Source organism: Dendrobates tinctorius, unplaced genomic scaffold (genome assembly GCF_039654945.1).
Source record: "Dendrobates tinctorius isolate UK_male_01 unplaced genomic scaffold, ASM3965494v1 ptg000432c, whole genome shotgun sequence".
Classification (NCBI taxonomy): domain Eukaryota; kingdom Metazoa; phylum Chordata; class Amphibia; order Anura; family Dendrobatidae; genus Dendrobates; species Dendrobates tinctorius.
In genome coordinates, this window is record NW_027362095.1 from 550,532 (window position 1) to 571,566 (window position 21,035).

The 21,035-nt window shown below is 44.4% G+C and overlaps 7 non-coding genes across 7 annotated transcripts; all 7 read left to right on the top strand.

Moving 5' to 3' along the window:
* The first annotated feature begins 6,590 nt into the window (after positions 1–6,590).
* TRNAV-CAC (transfer RNA valine (anticodon CAC)) lies at positions 6,591–6,663 on the top strand. The gene has a single exon. It is a non-coding gene; the product is annotated as a tRNA-Val (tRNA).
* A 2,279-nt stretch (positions 6,664–8,942) lies between these two features.
* Positions 8,943–9,015, top strand: TRNAV-AAC (transfer RNA valine (anticodon AAC)). Its single transcript has one exon. It is a non-coding gene; the product is annotated as a tRNA-Val (tRNA).
* An 86-nt stretch (positions 9,016–9,101) lies between these two features.
* TRNAV-CAC (transfer RNA valine (anticodon CAC)) lies at positions 9,102–9,174 on the top strand. Its single transcript has one exon. It is a non-coding gene; the product is annotated as a tRNA-Val (tRNA).
* A 97-nt stretch (positions 9,175–9,271) lies between these two features.
* Positions 9,272–9,344, top strand: TRNAV-UAC (transfer RNA valine (anticodon UAC)). The gene has a single exon. It is a non-coding gene; the product is annotated as a tRNA-Val (tRNA).
* An 8,559-nt stretch (positions 9,345–17,903) lies between these two features.
* Positions 17,904–17,976, top strand: TRNAV-UAC (transfer RNA valine (anticodon UAC)). Its single transcript has one exon. It is a non-coding gene; the product is annotated as a tRNA-Val (tRNA).
* Positions 17,977–18,903: 927 nt separating this feature from the next.
* On the top strand, positions 18,904–18,976 carry TRNAV-CAC (transfer RNA valine (anticodon CAC)). Its single transcript has one exon. It is a non-coding gene; the product is annotated as a tRNA-Val (tRNA).
* Positions 18,977–20,073: 1,097 nt separating this feature from the next.
* Positions 20,074–20,146, top strand: TRNAV-CAC (transfer RNA valine (anticodon CAC)). The gene has a single exon. It is a non-coding gene; the product is annotated as a tRNA-Val (tRNA).
* Positions 20,147–21,035: the final 889 nt, after the last annotated feature.

The window sequence follows — 21,035 nt, forward strand, 5'->3', positions numbered from 1 at the left end:
TCGATGGCACAGCTGCCTGTGACCAAAGTGACGAGAGGATAATGGAGATTTTGAATCTCTGCGTATACTTTTGGACACTGGACACTTGTAGATTGTGTGAGGCCCACTGATATCTGAGCGCTATGTGACAGGCTCGATGGCACAGCTGCCTGTGACCAAAGTGACGAGAGGATAATGGAGATTTTGAATCTCTGCGTACACTTTTGGACACTGGACACTTGTGGATTGTGTGAGGCCCACTGATATCTGAGCGCTATGTGACACGCTCGATGGCACAGCTGCCTGTGACCAAAGTGACGAGAGGATAATGGAGATTTTGAATCTCTGCGTACACTTTTGGACACTGGACACTTGTGGATTGTGTGAGGCCCACTGATATCTGAGCGCTATGTGACACGCTCGATGGCACAGCTGCCTGTGACCAAAGTGACGAGAGGATAATGGAGATTTTGAATCTCTGCGTACACTTTTGGACACTGGACACTTGTAGATTGTGTGAGGCCCACTGATATCTGAGCGCTATGTGACAGGCTCGATGGCACAGCTGCCTGTGACCAAAGTGACGAGAGGATAATGGAGATTTTTAATCTCTGCGTACACTTTTGGACACTGGACACTTGTGGATTGTGTGAGGCCCACTGATATCTGAGCGCTATGTGACACGCTCGATGGCACAGCTGCCTGTGACCAAAGTGACGAGAGGATAATGGAGATTTTGAATCTCTGCGTACACTTTTGGACACTGGACACTTGAGGATTGTGTGAGGCCCACTGATATCTGAGCGCTATGTGACACGCTCGATGGCACAGCTGCCTGTGACCAAAGTGACGAGAGGATAATGGAGATTTTGAATCTCTGTGTACACTTTTGGACACTGGACACTTGTGGATTGTGTGAGGCCCACTGATATCTGAGCGCTATGTGACACGCTCGATGGCACAGCTGCCTGTGACCAAAGTGACGAGAGGATAATGGAGATTTTGAATCTCTGCGTACACTTTTGGACACTGGACACTTGTAGATTGTGTGAGGCCCACTGATATCTGAGCGCTATGTGACACGCTTGATGGCACAGCTGCCTGTGACCAAAGTGACGAGAGGATAATGGAGATTTTGAATCTCTGCGTACACTTTTGGACACTGGACACTTGTGGATTGAGTGAGGCCCACTGATATCTGAGCGCTATGTGACACGCTCGATGGCACAGCTGCCTGTGACCAAAGTGACGAGAGGACAATGGAGATTTTGAATCTCTGCGTACACTTTTGGACACTGGACACTTGTAGATTGTGTGAGGCCCACTGATATCTGAGCGCTATGTGACACGCTCGATGGCACAGCTGCCTGTGACCAAAGTGACGAGAGGATAATGGAGATTTTGAATCTCTGCGTACACTTTTGGACACTGGACACTTGTGGATTGTGTGAGGCCCACTGATATCTGAGCGCTATGTGACACGCTCGATGGCACAGCTGCCTGTGACCAAAGTGACGAGAGGATAATGGAGATTTTGAATCTCTGCGTACATTTTTGTACACTGGACACTTGTGGATTGTGTGAGGCCCACTGATATCTGAGCGCTATGTGACACGCTCGATGGCACAGCTGCCTGTGACCAAAGTGACGAGAGGATAATGGAGATTTTGAATCTCTGCGTACACTTTTGGACACTGGACACTTGTGGATTGTGTGAGGCCCACTGATATCTGAGCGCTATGTGACACACTCGATGGCACAGCTGCCTGTGACCAAAGTGACGAGAGGATAATGGAGATTTTGAATCTCTGCGCACACTTTTGGACACTGGACACTTGTAGATTGTGTGAGGCCCACTGATATCTGAGCGCTATGTGACACGCTCGATGGCACAGCTGCCTGTGACCAAAGTGACGAGAGGATAATGGAGATTTTGAATCTCTGCGTACACTTTTGGACACTGGACACTTGTGGATTGTGTGAGGCCCACTGATATCTGAGCGCTATGTGACACGCTCGATGGCACAGCTGCCTGTGACCAAAGTGACGAGAGGATAATGGAGATTTTGAATCTCTGCGTATACTTTTGGACACTGGACACTTGTAGATTGTGTGAGGCCCACTGATATCTGAGCGCTATGTGACAGGCTCGATGGCACAGCTGCCTGTGACCAAAGTGACGAGAGGATAATGGAGATTTTGAATCTCTGCGTACACTTTTGGACACTGGACACTTGTGGATTGTGTGAGGCCCACTGATATCTGAGCGCTATGTGACACGCTCGATGGCACAGCTGCCTGTGACCAAAGTGACGAGAGGATAATGGAGATTTTGAATCTCTGCGTACACTTTTGGACACTGGACACTTGTGGATTGTGTGAGGCCCACTGATATCTGAGCGCTATGTGACACGCTCGATGGCACAGCTGCCTGTGACCAAAGTGACGAGAGGATAATGGAGATTTTGAATCTCTGCGTACACTTTTGGACACTGGACACTTGTAGATTGTGTGAGGCCCACTGATATCTGAGCGCTATGTGACAGGCTCGATGGCACAGCTGCCTGTGACCAAAGTGACGAGAGGATAATGGAGATTTTTAATCTCTGCGTACACTTTTGGACACTGGACACTTGTGGATTGTGTGAGGCCCACTGATATCTGAGCGCTATGTGACACGCTCGATGGCACAGCTGCCTGTGACCAAAGTGACGAGAGGATAATGGAGATTTTGAATCTCTGCGTACACTTTTGGACACTGGACACTTGTAGATTGTGTGAGGCCCACTGATATCTGAGCGCTATGTGACACGCTCGATGGCACAGCTGCCTGTGACCAAAGTGACGAGAGGATAATGGAGATTTTGAATCTCTGCGTACACTTTTTGACACTGGACACTTGTAGATTGTGTGAGGCCCACTGATATCTGAGCGCTATGTGACACGCTCGATGGCACAGCTGCCTGTGACCAAAGTGACGAGAGGATAATGGAGATTTTGAATCTCTGCGTACACTTTTGGACACTGGACACTTGTGGATTGTGTGAGGCCCACTGATATCTGAGCGCTATGTGACACGCTCGATGGCACAGCTGCCTGTGACCAAAGTGACGAGAGGATAATGTTGATTTTGAATCTCTGCGTACACTTTTGGACACTGGACACTTGTAGATTGTGTGAGGCCCACTGATATCTGAGCGCTATGTGACACGCTCGATGGCACAGCTGCCTGTGACCAAAGTGACGAGAGGATAATGGAGATTTTGAATCTCTGCGTACACTTTTGGACACTGGACACTTGTGGATTGTGTGAGGCCCACTGATATCTGAGCGCTATGTGACACGCTCGATGGCACAGCTGCCTGTGACCAAAGTGACGAGAGGATAATGGAGATTTTGAATCTCTGCGTACACTTTTGGACACTGGACACTTGTGGATTGTGTGAGGCCCACTGATATCTGAGCGCTATGTGAAACACTCGATGGCACAGCTGCCTGTGACCAAAGTGACGAGAGGATAATGGAGATTTTGAATCTCTGCGTACACTTTTGGACACTGGACACTTGTGGATTGTGTGAGGCCCACTGATATCTGAGCGCTATGTGACACACTCGATGGCACAGCTGCCTGTGACCAAAGTGACGAGAGGATAATGGAGATTTTGAATCTCTGCGCACACTTTTGGACACTGGACACTTGTAGATTGTGTGAGGCCCACTGATATCTGAGCGCTATGTGACACGCTCGATGGCACAGCTGCCTGTGACCAAAGTGACGAGAGGATAATGGAGATTTTGAATCTCTGCGTACACTTTTGGACACTGGACACTTGTGGATTGTGTGAGGCCCACTGATATCTGAGCGCTATGTGACACGCTCGATGGCACAGCTGCCTGTGACCAAAGTGACGAGAGAATTATGGAGATTATGAATCTCTGCGTACACTTTTGGACACTGGACACTTGTGGATTGTGTGAGGCCCACTGATATCTGAGCGCTATGTGACACGCTCGATGGCACAGCTGCCTGTGACCAAAGTGACGAGAGGATAATGGAGATTTTGAATCTCTGCGTACACTTTTGGACACTGGACACTTGTAGATTGTGTGAGGCCCACTGATATCTGAGCGATATGTGTCAGGCTCCATGGCACAGCTGCCTGTGACCAAAGTGACGAGAGGATAATGGAGATTTTTAATCTCTGCATACACTTTTGGACACTGGACACTTGTGGATTGTGTGAGGCCCACTGATATCTGAGCGCTATGTGACACGCTCGATGGCACAGCTGCCTGTGACCAAAGTGACGAGAGGATAATGGAGATTTTGAATCTCTGCGTACACTTTTGAACACTGGACACTTGTGGATTGTGTGAGGCCCACTGATATCTGAGCGCTTTGTGACACGCTCGATGGCACAGCTGCCTGTGACCAAAGTGACGAGAGGATAATGGAGATTTTGAATCTCTGCGTACACTTTTGGACACTGGACACTTGAGGATTGTGTGAGGCCCACTGATATCTGAGCGCTATGTGACACGCTCGATGGCACAGCTGCCTGTGACCAAAGTGACGAGAGGATAATGGAGATTTTGAATCTCTGCGTACACTTTTGGACACTGGACACTTGTGGATTGTGTGAGGCCCACTGATATCTGAGCGCTATGTGACACGCTCGATGGCACAGCTGCCTGTGACCAAAGTGACGAGAGGATAATGGAGATTTTGAATCTCTGCGTACACTTTTGGACACTGGACACTTGTGGATTGTGTGAGGCCCACTGATATCTGAGCGCTATGTGACACGCTCGATGGCACAGCTGCCTGTGACCAAAGTGACGAGAGGATAATGGAGATTTTGAATCTCTGCGTACACTTTTGGACACTGGACACTTGTGGATTGTGTGAGGCCCACTGATATCTGAGCGCTATGTGACACGCTCCATGGCACAGCTGCCTGTGACCAAAGTGACGAGAGGATAATGGAGATTTTGAATCTCTGCGTACACTTTTGGACACTGGACACTTGTGGATTGTGTGAGGCCCACTGATATCTGAGCGCTATGTGACACGCTCGATGGCACAGCTGCCTGTGACCAAAGTGACGAGAGGATAATGGAGATTTTGAATCTCTGCGTACACTTTTGGACACTGGACACTTGTGGATTGTGTGAGGCCCACTGATATCTGAGCGCTATGTGACACGCTCGATGGCACAGCTGCCTGTGACCAAAGTGACGAGAGGATAATGGAGATTTTGAATCTCTGCGCACACTTTTGGACACTGGACACTTGTGGATTGTGTGAGGCCCACTGATATCTGAGCGCTATGTGACACGCTCGATGGCACAGCTGCCTGTGACCAAAGTGACGAGAGGATAATGGAGATTTTGAATCTCTGCGTACACTTTTGGACACTGGACACTTGTGGATTGTGTGAGGCCCACTGATATCTGAGCGCTATGTGACACGCTCGATGGCACAGCTGCCTGTGACCAAAGTGACGAGAGGATAATGGAGATTTTGAATCTCTGCGCACACTTTTGGACACTGGACACTTGTGGATTGTGTGAGGCCCACTGATATCTGAGCGCTATGTGACACGCTCGATGGCACAGCTACCTGTGACCAAAGTGACGAGAGGATAATGGAGATTTTGAATCTCTGCGTACACTTTTGGACACTGGACACTTGTGGATTGTGTGAGGCCCACTGATATCTGAGCGCTATGTGACACGCTCGATGGCACAGCTGCCTGTGACCAAAGTGACGAGAGGATAATGGAGATTTTGAATCTCTGCGTACAATTTTGGACACTGGACACTTGTGGATTGTGAGAGGCCCACTGATATCTGAGCGCTATGTGACACGCTCGATGGCACAGCTGTGACAAAAGTGACTAGAGGATAAGGGAGATTGGATTGCTTTTAAAAAAGCAGTTTGCAGAGCAGTGGGTAAACAGCAATGCCAGCGTGTCAGGAAGCCTTAAAAGGCAGCCCAACAACCAACACCACTGATACACCACAATATAGCCTCCCCTTGCACTGCACACACAGTGACTTGTGTGTTGTGCAGGCCAAATCGCTAGCAGCAGAAGCAGTTTTTTTGTCTTCTTCCCTGCCTAACGCTCTCCCTACAGAATCAGCAGCAACCTCTCCCTATACTAAGATCGGCAGAAGTAAGATGGCGGTCGGCGTGCACGCCCTTTTATACCCCCTGTGACGCCCACCAAAGCAAGCCAATCACTTGCATGCCATTCTGAAAGATGGTGGTGACCCGTGCCTAGGTCATCACGTTGCCCACAGTGTCCGTGGATCCTGATTGGCTGAAAAAGAGCGCAAAACAAACTTTTGAAACGCGACTTTGGCGCGTAAGTCGCCGACCTCGTGGCCGACCTCATCCTAGGGTCGGGTTTCGTTTCATGAAACCCGACTTTTGAATTTTTTCGACCCGTTTCGCTCAACTCTAGTTATCACGTTCGCCTAACACGCGAAAGGTCCCCAGATCGAAACTGGGCAGAAACACGCTGTTACCCTTTGGTATCCAAGCTTTTGACTTTCAGTTCTTGATCTCGATTGCTTGTTGTCACCACAGTAAGCACTTGCATCCGGTTTCTGTAGTGTAGCGGTTATCACGTTCGCCTCACACGCGAAAGGTCCCCAGTTCGAAACTGGGCAGAAACACAGCTTTTTCTCTTGGAAAACGATCTTTTTGACTTTCAGTGCTTGTTCTTTATTGCTTGCCATGACCACAGCATTTTTTTTTTGTTTGAATCAGTTGGTTTCTGTAGTGTAGCGGTTATCACGTTCACTTTACACGCGAAAGGTCCTCAGTTCGAAACTGGGCATAAACACAGCGTTTCTCTTGCAAACTAGCGCTTTTGACAATGAGTGCTTGATCTTTAATGCTTGCCATGACCACAGTAAACGCTCTTGTCTGGTTACTGTAGTGTAGTGATTGTCCTGTTTGCCATCCTCCTGAAAGTTCCCTGTTTTGATCCCGGGCAGAAACATGTGGCTTTTCTTTATTTTGATCACAAACGTATATTGTTGGCTTAATTAGCCTTAGTTAGCATATTCTATTGCTGGTTTAATGAGCATTACTTTTACCAATGTGATTATTTCTACCCGTTTTTGCTTTTGGCAAGCATGTGTGTTTTTGACAGTGTCTAAGTGTTCCTAATTCAAGTAACACCTGATAGGATCAAGGTGCGAAAGCAGGCATGTAGGTGCTTTTTCTTTTTGGCTTTTGGACAAAGGCATGAGAATGTTTTGTAGAGCATGGTTTTGTTTCCCTGTTTGTTCTTTTTCTCCAATAGCCTGACAAATGAAAGGTTCCTGTGTTGCAAAATGCACTTTGTCCTGTCTTCAGACATAGAGGAAGACCTCTTGACTTTGGCTGGCTGTTTTTTTCTTTTTCAAGTTCATTTCAGCATGTTTAAACAACTTTAGCTTTGCATGCAGTTTCTGAAGTGTAGTGGTTGTCACGTTCACCTCACATGCGAACGGTCCCCAGTTCGAAACTTGATAGAAGCATGACATTAGGCGTTGATATTAAAGCTTTTGACGTTGAGTCTTTGTTCTCGATGGCTCGTCATGACCACAGTAACCTTACGCAGCCGGTTTATGTAGTGTTGTGGTTATCACGTTCGCCTAACACGCGAAAGGTCCCCAGTTCGAAACTGGGCAGAAACACGCTGTTACTCTTTGGTATCCAAGCTTTTGAATTTCAGTTCTTGATCTCGATTGCTTGTTGTCACCACAGTATGCGCTTGCATCAGGTTTCTGTAGTGTAGCGGTTATCACGTTCGCCTCACACGCAAAAGGTCCCCAGTTTGAAACTGGGCAGAAACACAGCTTTTTCTCTTGGAAAACGATCTTTTTGACTTTCAGTGCTTGTTCTTTATTGCTTGCCATGACCACAGCATTTTTTGCTTGTTTGAATCGCTTGGTTTCTGTAGTGTAGAGGTTATCACGTTCGCCTCACACGTGAAAGGTCCCCAGTTTGAAACTGGGCAGAAACACAGCTTTTTCTCTAGGAAAATGTTTTTTTTGACTTTCAGTGCTTGTTCTTTATTGCTTGCCATGACCACAGGATTTTTTTTTTAGTTTGAATTGGTTGGTTTCTGTAGTGTAGCGGTTATCACGTTTGCTTTACACGCGAAAGGTCCTCTGTTTGAAACAGGGCAGAAACACAGAGTTCCTCTTGCAAACTAGCGCTTTTGACAATGAGTGCTTGATCTTTAATGCTTGCCATGACCACAGTAAACGCTCTTGTCTGGTTACTGTAGTGTAGTGATTGTCCTGTTTGCCATCCTCCTGAAAGTTCCCTGTTTTGATCCCGGGCAGAAACATGTGGCTTTTCTTTATTTTGATCACAAACGTATATTGTTGGCTTAATTAGCCTTAGTTAGCATATTCTATTGCTGGTTTAATGAGCATTACTTTTACCAATGTGATTATTTCTACCCGTTTTTGCTTTTGGCAAGCATGTGTGTTTTTGACAGTGTCTAAGTGTTCCTAATTCAAGTAACACCTGATAGGATCAAGGTGCAAAAGCAGGCATCTAGGTGATTTTTCTTTTTGGCTTTTGGACAAAGGCATGAGAATGTTTTGTGGAGCATGGTTTTGTTTCCCTGTTTGTTCTTTTTCTCCAATAGCCTGAAAAATGAAAGGTTCCTGTGTTGCAAAATGCACTTTGTCCTGTCTTCAGACATAGAGGAAGACCTCTTGACTTTGGCTGGCTGTTTTTTTCTTTTTCAAGTTCATTTCAGCATGTTTTAACATCTTTAGCTTTGCATGGAGTTTCTGAAGTGTAGTGGTTGTCACGTTCACCTCACACGCGAACGGTCCCCAGTTCGAAACTGGATAGAAGCATGACATTAGGCGTTGATATTAAAGCTTTTGACGTTGAGTCTTTGTTCTCGATGGCTCGTCATGACCACAGTAATCTTCTACAGCCGGTTTCTGTAGTGTAGTGGTTATCACGTTCGCCTAACACGCGAAAGGTCCCCAGTTCGAAACTGGGCAGAAACACGCTGTTACCCTTTGGTATCCAAGCTTTTGACTTTCAGTTCTTGATCTCGATTGCTTGTTGTCACCAAAGTAAGAACTTGCATCCGGTTTCTGTAGTGTAGCGGTTATCACGTTTGCCTCACACGCGAAAGGTCCCCAGTTCGAAACTGGGCAGAAACACAGCTTTTTCTCTTGGAAAACGATCTTTTTGACTTTCAGTGCTTGTTCTTTATTGCTTGCCATGACCACAGCATTTTTTGTTTGTTTGAATCGGTTGGTTTCTGTAGTGTAGCGGTTATCACGTTCGCTTTACATGCGAAAGGTCCTCAGTTCGAAACTGGGCAGAAACACAGCATTCCTCTTGCAAACTAGCGCTTTTGACAATAAGTGCTTGATCTTTAATGCTTGCCATGACCACAGTAAACGCTCTTGTCTGGTTACTGTAGTGTAGTGATTGTCCTGTTTGCCATCCTCCTGAAAGTTCCCTGTTTTGATCCCGGGCAGAAACATGTGGCTTTTCTTTATTTTGATCACAAACCTATACTGTTGGCTTAATTAGCCTTAGTTAGCATATTCTATTGCTGGTTTAATGAGCATTACTTTTACCAATGTGATTATTTCTTCCCGTTTTTGCTTTTGGCAAGCATGTGTGTTTTTGACAGTGTCTAAGTGTTCCTAATTCAAGTAACACCTGATAGGATCAAGGTGCTAAAGCAGGCATCTAGGTGCTTTTTCTTTTTGGCTTTTGGACAAAGGCATGAGAATGTTTTGTGGAGCATGGTTTTGTTTCCCTGTTTGTTCTTTTTCTCCAATAGCCTGACAAATGAAAGGTTCCTGTGTTGCAAAATGCACTTTGTCCTGTCTTCAGACATAGAGGAAGACCTCTTGACTTTGGCTGGCTGTTTTTTTCTTTTTCAAGTTCATTTCAGCATGTTTAAACATCTTTAGCTTTGAATGGAGTTTCTGAAGTGTAGTGGTTGTCACGTTCACCTCACACGCGAACGGTCCCCAGTTCGAAACTGGATATATGTGTCGGGATCCCTCAGATTACTCTTTCATCTGAAGGACCGATGTTCTTAGGTGTGAAGCACCATATGTCTCTAATCAATTGCTCCGTCGAGAAGGATAACACAGACACGGCTGTATAATACCACTCGGGATGCCTCTCAAGACGCCTCTGGCTTATCAGTTAGGCTTCCGTCTTTTATAGTAAAGAATTTAAACATTTTACAGACATGCGCAGTACAAATGATTTTACAACTTGTTTTCGACAAAGAAAGTCATTTAGGCGAAAAAGCAGAGGTATTTGACCTTGGTTCACAAGGGAGATGTCTGAGACATCTCCTCGAAGAACAGATAAGGTTTTAAACAAGAGAATGCAACATAGACAGAACTCAATTTAACTCCTTCAGTTCCTATCATTCCCCCCTTTGACATCTTCATTTTCCACAATCTGGAACACTGGATCCTGCAACAACAGCGGATAGTGGCTCGTTCACCAGGTACTATCCCAGGCCGACGGGTTGCCCAAGGGAGACAGGTCTTCTACCTTCTCCATCCCCCAGATACTGAAGCCACGTCCATCATTGCAAGAGTACGCTCCTTCATGCCAGAAATGAGATGTCAATCTAGGACTCAAAGGAATAATAGTTAAATTCTTGTTGTTTACAGTCAAACTTCCTTATCTATTTCTACATCTTTTCTTGCATACAGAGATACACCAAAAAACAAGTTTCAATAGCACATATATTACGAAGATACAAACAACAATACGTAATAGACTTAGTATAATCCCAGTTATCCAGCCTCCAATACCCTTAAACCAATTAGCTGGATTAAGAAAGGAGAATGTATCTGACCACCAACTATCCTTAGTACGATCATTGTCTTTATTGTACTGATCTCTAAGTTTTTGAACATCCTCTATTTTTGATCTTAACTTTAAACTACTGTTGGGATCTATATAATGACAGCAAGCTGGTCCGATGACTTGACACATACCTCCTTGCGCTGCAGTTAAATAATCTAATACTATGGTATGCTGATTAGTGGCTATGATGAGCTGATTTTGGACAGCAACGGTGGTGTTCAATATATCCAATATATCCCATATTTGGTCATCTAAGTAATCTGTAGCCCTGACTAATTTATCCCACATTTGAGTAATCATAGGATAAATAAAAATAGAACTGACAATTTTATTAGCCACACTCATCTGCACTATATGTGGTCTCCCAGAGAGGCGAGGTGTATTGTCAGCAGCTCTTTTGTACAACGTGTGTTTAGGTATGCTCTGAGTATTCAACTGGTCATTCGGAATAACAAAGGTAGCTGGAGTCAAACGACCCAGAGTACAAGCACCTTTTACCCCTACTGGCAACCATTTATATGCATTGTCTCCACATACCCAGTACATGTCACTAGGTAGGTCCCATAGGGCTGAATGTTGAAATACCAGTCTATGAACTAAATCTATGAACGCAGATACATTCTGAAGCATACACCAATTTGGAAGTTGTCCTAAAGGGCTACAATACCCTACATCGGGATTTCCACAGGTGGGAGTTCCTTTCTCATATCCAGATGACTCGTTGCAAGGTATATTACCTGAAATATTAAAACAAGTTTCATTATTGCCCTGGGGAAATAAATTGGAATACTCCCAGGACGTGTTATGCAACCTTCTTTCTAGCAGTATTGGTTTGAAGGCATCAGTAGAGTGGGAAGTTACATTAAAACTAACTTGTAGGCCATACATTGGAATTTGCCCCAGGTAGGTTAATCGAGTTCTATTCCTGGGTACCCAAGCCCCCCCTTTATATGCCAGATATTGAAGGTATGTGTTACTTCCTGAAAGATTACCCTGCCACCAAGGGTATCCTACCCATCCCACAATAGGTATACCAACAGTTGTGTTCCATAACTTCACATTATTTGTGGCATTATTAGCAAGTGTATCAGAACAACTGCTCCAGGCAAATAATTCCTCGGGTGGCACAGGAATAACAAGGAACGGAATACTAGTGGCTGATACTGGTGAATGTGTGCAGATCCAGCAAATGATTTGACCAATCATTCAGTAATTTTTCATGATGTTGTATAAACTTATTATTCAAGGACATTGGAGAATTTAGATTGTCCCACGCAGCTACCATTATTACAGATAATGCAACAAAACCAAACCAAAACATTATGCACTCATATGCTTTGTTAATTCCTGTGGCTAGTTTGCAATGTGATGCGTGGATCCAGGTTGGTCGTCCTTCCAACTTAACAGAAGTAGGTGTTGTTAGGAGTACTTGGTAAGGTCCTTGATATCGGGGTTCAAGGGTCTTTCTGGAGTGTTTCTTGACATATACGTAATCACCAGGTTGTAGACAGTGATTCCTTCCACACTATCTGGATCTGGAGTGGAAGAGAAAACTAGAGAATGCATTTGAGTTAAATGCTTTTGCAACTGGATTACATAACTTGTCAAATTATCCACATTGAGTGTTAAGACCTGTGGGTAGTACAACCCTGTGTTTGGTGGTCTTCCAAACAGTATCTCGAAGGGTGACAGTTTAGCTTTCCCCGTGGGTGTGTACCTTACTGAGAATAATGCTAATGGGAGACACTCTGGCCATGGTTTATGGGTTTGTTCCATGGTTTTCTGTATTTTCAATTTTAGTGTCCCGTTCATTCTCTCTACCTTCCCTGAACTCTGTGGGTGGTAGGGTGTATGAAATGCTTGTTCTACACCTATCATTTGCATTACATTTTGCATTACCTCAGCAGTAAAGTGTGTACCTCTGTCTGATTCAATTGTTTCAGGGACACCGAATCGTGGTACTAGTTCCATCACCAGTTTCTTTGCAGTGTCTCGAGCTGTAGCCGTTTTCACCGGGTAGGCCTCTGGCCATCCAGAGAAGAGATCTACACATACTAGGATATTTGCATACACTCCTACCTTGGTAGCTGTATGTCGTCAATCTGCCGTCTCTGAAACGGGTAGAGAGGCCTAGGTGTCGCTTTCTTAGGGACTTTTACTGTTTTACCTGGGTTGTGCTGTGCACAGATGAGGCATGATTGTACAAGTTTCGCAGCTGCGCAACTGAAGCCAGGAGCGATCCAGAAGGCATCTACCATGGCACACATGTGACTTTTTGAGGTGTGATTGGGGCCATGTGCTGCTTGTGCCATGATTGGGAACAGGGACTTTGGTGGGCACATTTTATCCTTATTCTCCCATACTCCATTTGAGTTCAGCTCAGCTCCCAGTCTCCCCTGGTGTACCTTCTCTGTTTGGGCAGCCTTTTGCTGGAGGGATTTCAGGACATCTAGACCCAATGTGGCTGGAATACGCTGACTCCCCGCCACCGTCCACTGCTCTCTCTAGGCCGCCTTGTGCTATTTTAGCAGCCTCGTTCGCCCTTCTATTGCCCTCTACCTCCACGGAGTCACCTTTTGTGTGTGCTTTTACCTTGACAATGCCAACCTGGACTGGTAACATCAATGCCTCCATCAATTGTTTCACCAGCTCTGCATTTTTAATGGGCTTCGAATCTGTGAAAATATTAGCGACTTTACCTGCAGCGGCTCTACACGCCTCAGTGAGTGCCTTCAACTCTGCCTCCTGCGCCGACATGTGAGGAGAGAGTGGTTCCGCTCGGATTACCTCATGTGAGTATACTACTGCATATCCAGTGTAGAATCGTCCATCCTGGTGGTATCTGGGGCCATCTACAAAAAAGAAACTCAAAGTCTGCATTAGGAACAGGTTTTTCATGAATGTGTGCAAACCCAACTGTCTCCTGACTCATCAGTTCTATGCAGACATGTTCATGCGTCATGTCAAAGTATCCTTCCTCACTTGCCAATACGGTCACCAATTCCCCCTTTTCTGAATCCACAGGCAGGAGGGTGGCTGGATTCAGAACGTTACATCTTTTGAGGAGTGACATACTCAGGAATTAGTAGAGCACACTCAAGTCAGAGCTGTCTGGCCATAGACAGATGTTTTGGTTGAACTTGTAGGAGTATGGCATGGATGTCATGTGAAACGTCAGTGTCATCTCACATGCCTTCCCTATTACGTCTCCACTTTTTTCCTTGTGCTCCAGCATACATGACAGGTCGTTTTATTGTCCTTGTTTGCTCAATTTCTTTAGCTACCTTAAGGAGGTCTTTCGGATCTACATGTCTCCATTCAGGTCTGGCTGTCTGTACTGCGTCTCGTAAGTCTTTGTTCATACCGTCAATGAATGCATTCACCAGTATTCTAACATCAAGTGGATTTATGCAAATGTACCCCATGTCTGCCCATTTCAGCTGTAACCGTCCAAGGTATATCTCTACTCTCTCTCCTCTTTGCTGTGTCACATTAGTCAGGAGTACAGACTGCTCTGATTGTTCCACTGCAGCCCATTGTCTTAGTGACTCACAGTACGTCTCCCCAGATCGTGCAGATTTATCATCCATGCCCCAAGCCTGATTCTTTGTCACATCTGTGTGTCTTAATTATATGATCTAGTGCGTCACCTGCCTTTAAACTCATCAACCTCTCTAGGTCTGCCCAGGTACACTTATATGTCTGCTGTACTTCCTTTATGTGTCTGTAAAACGGGAATGGTTGGTCTTCAGGGGCAGGCAGCTGCTTCAGCAAAGCTAGCTGGTCAGAGGGGCTCCAGGGATAATACAAACACCTGCATCTTTCTTATTCTAGTCACACTTCTAGGTCCTGATGGGGTTGGCCGTCTGATGTCTACTGTCAGCTTACTCCTCAAGGGCCAATGTCCCCACTACCCACTATCCACACTATTATGTCAGCTTCTTATGATCTTGTCTGGATAGGATTTAGTGCAATTCTCTTAGGTCAGTAGCACAGGTCACACAAGTAGCTATTCAGTCTGGGTTTGTCTGAGTCTGACCACAGTGTTTACAAGTCCATCTATTTTGTCTGGGTCTCTGGTTACACTTTGTCAATCAAACATTCATAATACACCTTCCATACTGCTGCACATTCTCAAGCATCATTTATTCACTTGCTATTTTCTTCCCTTGTCTGTGCCTTTTTGTACATCCAAACATTCACACTCTGGTATTTTTGCCTTTTTCAATGTTTGTCCCACTTGTTTTACTGCTTCCTTCCTTCTCTGTCTTTTGTAATTTGACACAATTTGCTATACAAATCAATCACACAACTAGAAGCAGGTTCAAACACATTAATGACCAAGCAATCACTTACAATTCCCTTCTAAATTAGGCACCATATCTTACTTTTAACTTCCAATCTTCAATTAAGTACTGTTGCTTTAAAATGCACAAATCTTTCAGCGTGTACCTTACGGATAGAATTACAGAGAATTTTGAGCACAGCTCACACTCAGCAGAGATAAGAGCGAAGGGAGAAGAAAAACTACGCAGCGCCATCCTTCACCCCTCCCGTCAGAATGCAGCGTCGTCCTTCACAGAATTCTGTAGTTCTTTAGACTTATCAAAATCAATTTCTACAAAGAAACTCAAAATCACGGGATTTCACTGTAAGGGCAGATAACTGTATAATGAGATTAACCATGCCTTGCCCTTTTTCTGGCCAAATGCATTCAGGAAACTTTACAATGTAATGCCACATATAACACGAACTATATCATTACTCAATTCATTCAGTCTCAGATGTAGATTTGAAATATCTATAACGCATCTGTCCGGGATTCCACCACAACTAGAAAGGTCACAAATCTCTTGACACAAAAATGATGTGTGATGATTCATTCATACGTGCTCATTCACTGATTTTTTTTTTTTTTTTTTATACTCAATTACTCATCTCTCATCTTATTCAGAGGTTCTCATAGACATATATACAAGGATTCACACAGCCTGCCTATCTTGCACTTTGGATTTGATTAATACTTTTTCCAGGTTCTTTGCTGCACTACTTCCATATCTATCCTCAATTATATCACATAACCGATTTCCTTCTTCAGGTGTCTTTCCCTGACTGTTCCCCATTTTATCTTTTATTCTTATCCTGTCTCTCTTGTTGTCTTCCTGTTAGTCCCCTGCCTTAGGTGGTGTATTGGGTAAGCTCAAGACTAGGCTCTACTATACCTCGTTACCTTCTTCCTAAGGTGCTAACAGGCTAAATGGAGTGTCTGTTCCTCGGTGTACTACGTGTTTCGTGTACTTATATGCTATGTAGCATCCGAACAGAAATACTCCCACAACACACAGGATTGTAAATAAAGTGTCCATCTACTGGGGTTCTTCAGTCATATCCTGTCACAGGCTCATTTCACGGTCCTGTGCTCATTCGGTCACACTCTTATCTGTCACAAGGTTTATTCGTAAAGGGTGTTGATTTAAGCTTAGGCGGTGACCTCCCCGAAAGGACGCTGTCACATGGCCCAGTTAGGCAATATCACCACTCTTTGAACGAATACCTACTGTGCAGCTTATTTTTCTACTTTCCACAACCTTTCAAATCAAAGTAGCCATTCAACAACCTCCTCTATTTCTAGTGCGGAATCGTCTATTGTGAAAAACTTGTCCGTCCGGGCTGCGCAGTATGAACTGTTCACCCAGCCTTATATTCCATAATGTCAGACCTCTCCCATTTTGATTTGCATCAGCTCTTTTTCTAAAAATAGCTGTGCACAGACAGAACCTACAGTAACCTCTCATTCGAGCAGAAATTACATATGCATGTCACACCCGATTTCCTCAGAGTTCTTATATGGACCTGATTTTACGGCCCCCTCCTCTACTAGATTCCCCTTTATACGGACCTTAGTTATAATGATAGATTATGAAGAGCAGAGAAGAGAAAAATTGATCTTTTACCTGGCCAGGTGTTTAGGTCTGCTGTTCACAATTTCATCAGTAACTGGAGTGGTCTGTAGATCGGGTAGTCTTGGAGAGGTCCCTGTTCGGGCGCCAGGAAACTGTCAGGATCCCTCAGATTACTCTTTCATCTGAAGGACCGATGTTCTTAGGTGTGAAGCACCATATGTCTCTAATCAATTGCTCCGTCGAGAAGGATAACACAGACACGGCTGTATAATACCACTCGGGATGCCTCTCAAGACGCCTCTGGCTTATCAGTTAGGCTTCCGTCTTTTATAGTAAAGAATTTAAACATTTTACAGACATGCGCAGTACAAATGATTTTACAACTTGTTTTCGACAAAGAAAGTCATTTAGGCGAAAAAGCAGAGGTATTTGACCTTGGTTCACAAGGGAGATGTCTGAGACATCTCCTCGAAGAACAGATAAGGTTTTAAACAAGAGAATGCAACATAGACGGAACTCAATTTAACTCCTTCAGTTCCTATCAGAAGCATGACATTAGGCGTTGATATTAACGCTTTTGACGTTGAGTCTTTGTTCTCGATGGCTCGTCATGACCACAGTAACCTTCCGCAGCCGGTTTATGTAGTGTTGTGGTTATCACGTTCGCCTAACACGCGAAAGGTCCCCAGATCGAAACTGGGCAGAAACACGCTGTTACCCTTTGGTATCCAAGCTTTTGAATTTCAGTTCTTGATCTCGATTGCTTGTTGTCACCACAGTATGCGCTTGCTTCAGGTTTCTGTAGTGTAGCGGTTATCACGTTCGCCTCACACGCAAAAGGTCCCCAGTTTGAAACTGGGCAGAAACACAGCTTTTTCTCTTGGAAAACGATCTTTTTGACTTTCAGTGCTTGTTCTTTATTGCTTGCCATGACCACAGCATTTTTTGCTTCTTTGAATCGCTTGGTTTCTGTAGTGTAGAGGTTATCACGTTCGCCTCACACGTGAAAGGTCCCCAGTTTGAAACTGGGCAGAAACACAGCTTTTTCTCTAGGAAAATGTTTTTTTTGACTTTCAGTGCTTGTTCTTTATTGCTTGCCATGACCACAGGATTTTTTTTTTAGTTTGAATTGGTTGGTTTCTGTAGTGTAGCGGTTATCACGTTTGCTTTACACGCGAAAGGTCCTCTGTTCGAAACAGGGCAGAAACACAGAGTTCCTCTTGCAAACTAGCGCTTTTGACAATGAGTGCTTTATCTTTAATGCTTGCCATGACCACAGTAAACGCTCTTGTCTGGTTACTGTAGTGTAGTGATTGTCCTGTTTGCCATCCTCCTGAAAGTTCCCTGTATTGATTCCGGGCAGAAACATGTGGCTTTTCTTTATTTTGATCACAAACGTATATTGTTGGCTTAATTAGCCTTAGTTAGCATATTCTATTGCTGGTTTAATGAGCATTACTTTTACCAATGTGATTACTTCTACCCGTTTTTGCTTTTGGCAAGCATGTGTGTTTTTGACAGTGTCTAAGTGTTCCTAATTCAAGTAACACCTGATAGGATCAAGGTGCAAAAGCAGGCATCTAGGTGCTTTTTCTTTTTGGCTTTTGGACAAAGGCATGAGAATGTTTTGTAGAGCATGGTTTTGTTTCCCTGTTTGTTCTTTTTCTCCAAAAGCCTGACAAATGAAAGGTTCCTGTGTTTCAAAATGCACTTGGTCCTGTCTTCTGACATAGAGGAAGACCTCTTGACTTTGGCTGGCTGTTTTTTTCTTTTTCAAGTTCATTTCAGCATGTTTAAACATCTTTAGCTTTGCATGGAGTTTCTGAAGTGTAGTGGTTGTCACGTTCACCTCACACGCGAACGGTCCCCAGTTCAAAACTGGATAGAAGCATGACATTAGGCGTTGATATTAAAGCTTTTGACGTAGAGTCTTTGTTCTCGATGGCTCGTCATGACCACAGTAACCTTCCGCAGCCGTTTTCTGTAGTGTAGTGGTTATCACGTTCGCCTAACACGCGAAAGGTCCCCAGTTTGAAACTGGGCAGAAACACGCTGTTACCCTTTGGTATCCAAGCTTTTGACTTTCAGTTCTTGATCTCGATTGCTTGTTGTCACCACAGTAAACGCTTGCTTCCGGTTTCTGTAGTGTAGCGGTTATCACGTTCGCCTCACACGCGAAAGGTCCCCAGTTCGAAACTGGGCAGAAACACAGCTTTTTCTCTTGGAAAACGATCTTTTTGACTTTCAGTGCTTGTTCTTTATTGCTTGCCATGACCACAGCATTTTTTGTTTGTTTGAATAGTTTGGTTTCTGTAGTGTAGCGGTTATCACGTTCGCTTTCCAGGCGAAAGGTCCTCAGTTCGAAACTGGGCAGAAACACAGCGTTCCTCTTGCAAACTAGCGCTTTTGACAATGAGTGCTTGATCTTTAATGCTTGCCATGACCACAGTAAACGCTCTTGTCTGGTTACTGTAGTGTAGTGATTGTCCTGTTTGCCATTCTCCTGAAAGTTCCCTGTTTTGATCCCGGGCAGAAACATGTGGCTTTTCTTTATTTTGATCACAAACTTATATTGTTGGCTTAATTAGCATTAGTTAGCATATTCTATTGCTGGTTTAATGAGCATTACTTTTACCAATGTGATTATTTCTTCCCGTTTTTGCTTTTGGCAAGCATGTGTGTTTTTGACAGTGTCTAAGTGTTCCTAATTCAAGTAACACCTGATAGGATCAAGGTGCGAAAGCAGGCATCTAGGTGCTTTTTCTTTTTGGATTTTGGACAAAGGCATGAGAATGTTTTGTGGAGCATGGTTTTGTTTCCCTGTGTGTTCTTTTTCTCCAATAGCCTGACAAATGAAAGGTTCCTGTGTTGCAAAATGCACTTTGTCCTGTCTTCAGACATAGAGGAAGACCTCTTGACTTTGGCTGGTTGTTTTTTTCTTTTTCAAGTTCATTTCAGCATGTTTAAACATCTTTAGCTTTGCATGGAGTTTCTGAAGTGTAGTGGTTGTCACGTTCACCTCACACGCGAACGGTCCCCAGTTTGAAACTGGATAGAAGCATGACATTAGGCGTTGATATTAAAGCTTTTGACGTTGAGTCTTTGTTCTCGATGGCTCGTCATGACCACAGAAACCTTCCGCAGCCGGTTTCTGTAGTGTAGTGGTTATCACGTTCGCCTAACACGCGAAAGGTCCCCAGTTCGAAACTTGGCAGAACCACGCTGTTACTCTTTGGTATCCAAGCTTATGACTTTCAGTTCTTGATCTCGATTGCTTGTTGTCACCACAGTAAGCGCTTGCATCCGGTTTCTGTAGTGTAGCGGTTATCACGTTCGCCTCACACGCGAAAGGTCCCCAGTTCGAAACTGGGCAGAAACACAGCTTTTTCTCTTGGAAAACGATCTTTTTGACTTTCAGTGCTTGTTCTTTATTGCTTGCCATGACCACAGCATTTTTTGTTTGTTTGAATCGGTTGGTTTCTGTAGTGTAGCAGTTATCACATTCGCTTTACACGTGAAATGTCCTCAGTTCGAAACTGGGCAGTAACACAGCGTTCCTCTTGCAAACTAGCGCTTTTGACAATGAGTGCTTGATCTTTAATGCTTGCCATGACCACAGTAAACACTCTTGTCTGGTTACTGTAGTGTAGTGATTGTCCTGTTTGCCATCCTCCTGAAAGTTCCCTGTTTTGATCCCGGGCAGAAACATGTGGCTTTTCTTTATTTTGATCACAAACGTATATTGTTGGCTTAATTAGCCTTAGTTAGCATATTCTATTGCTGGTTTAATGAGCATTACTTTTACCAATATGATTATTTCTACCCGTTTTTGCTTTTGGCAAGCATGTGTGTTTTTGACAGTGTCTAAGTGTTCCTAATTCAAGTAACACCTGATAGGATCAAGGTGCGAAAGCAGGCATCCAGGTGCTTTTTCTTTTTGGATTTTGGACAAAGGCATGAGAATGTTTTGTGGAGCATGGTTTTGTTTCCCTGTGTGTTCTTTTTCTCCAATAGCCTGACAAATGAAAGGTTCCTGTGTTGCAAAATGCAATTTGTCCTGTCTTCAGACATAGAGGAAGACCTCTTGACTTTGGCTGGCTGTTTTTTTCTTTTTCAAGTTCATTTCAGCATGTTTAAACATCTTTAGCTTTGCATGGAGTTTCTGAAGTGTAGTGGTTGTCACGTTCGCCTCACACGCCAACGGTCCCCAGTTCGAAACTAGATAGAAGCATGACGTTAGGCGTTGATATTAAAGCTTTTGACGTTGA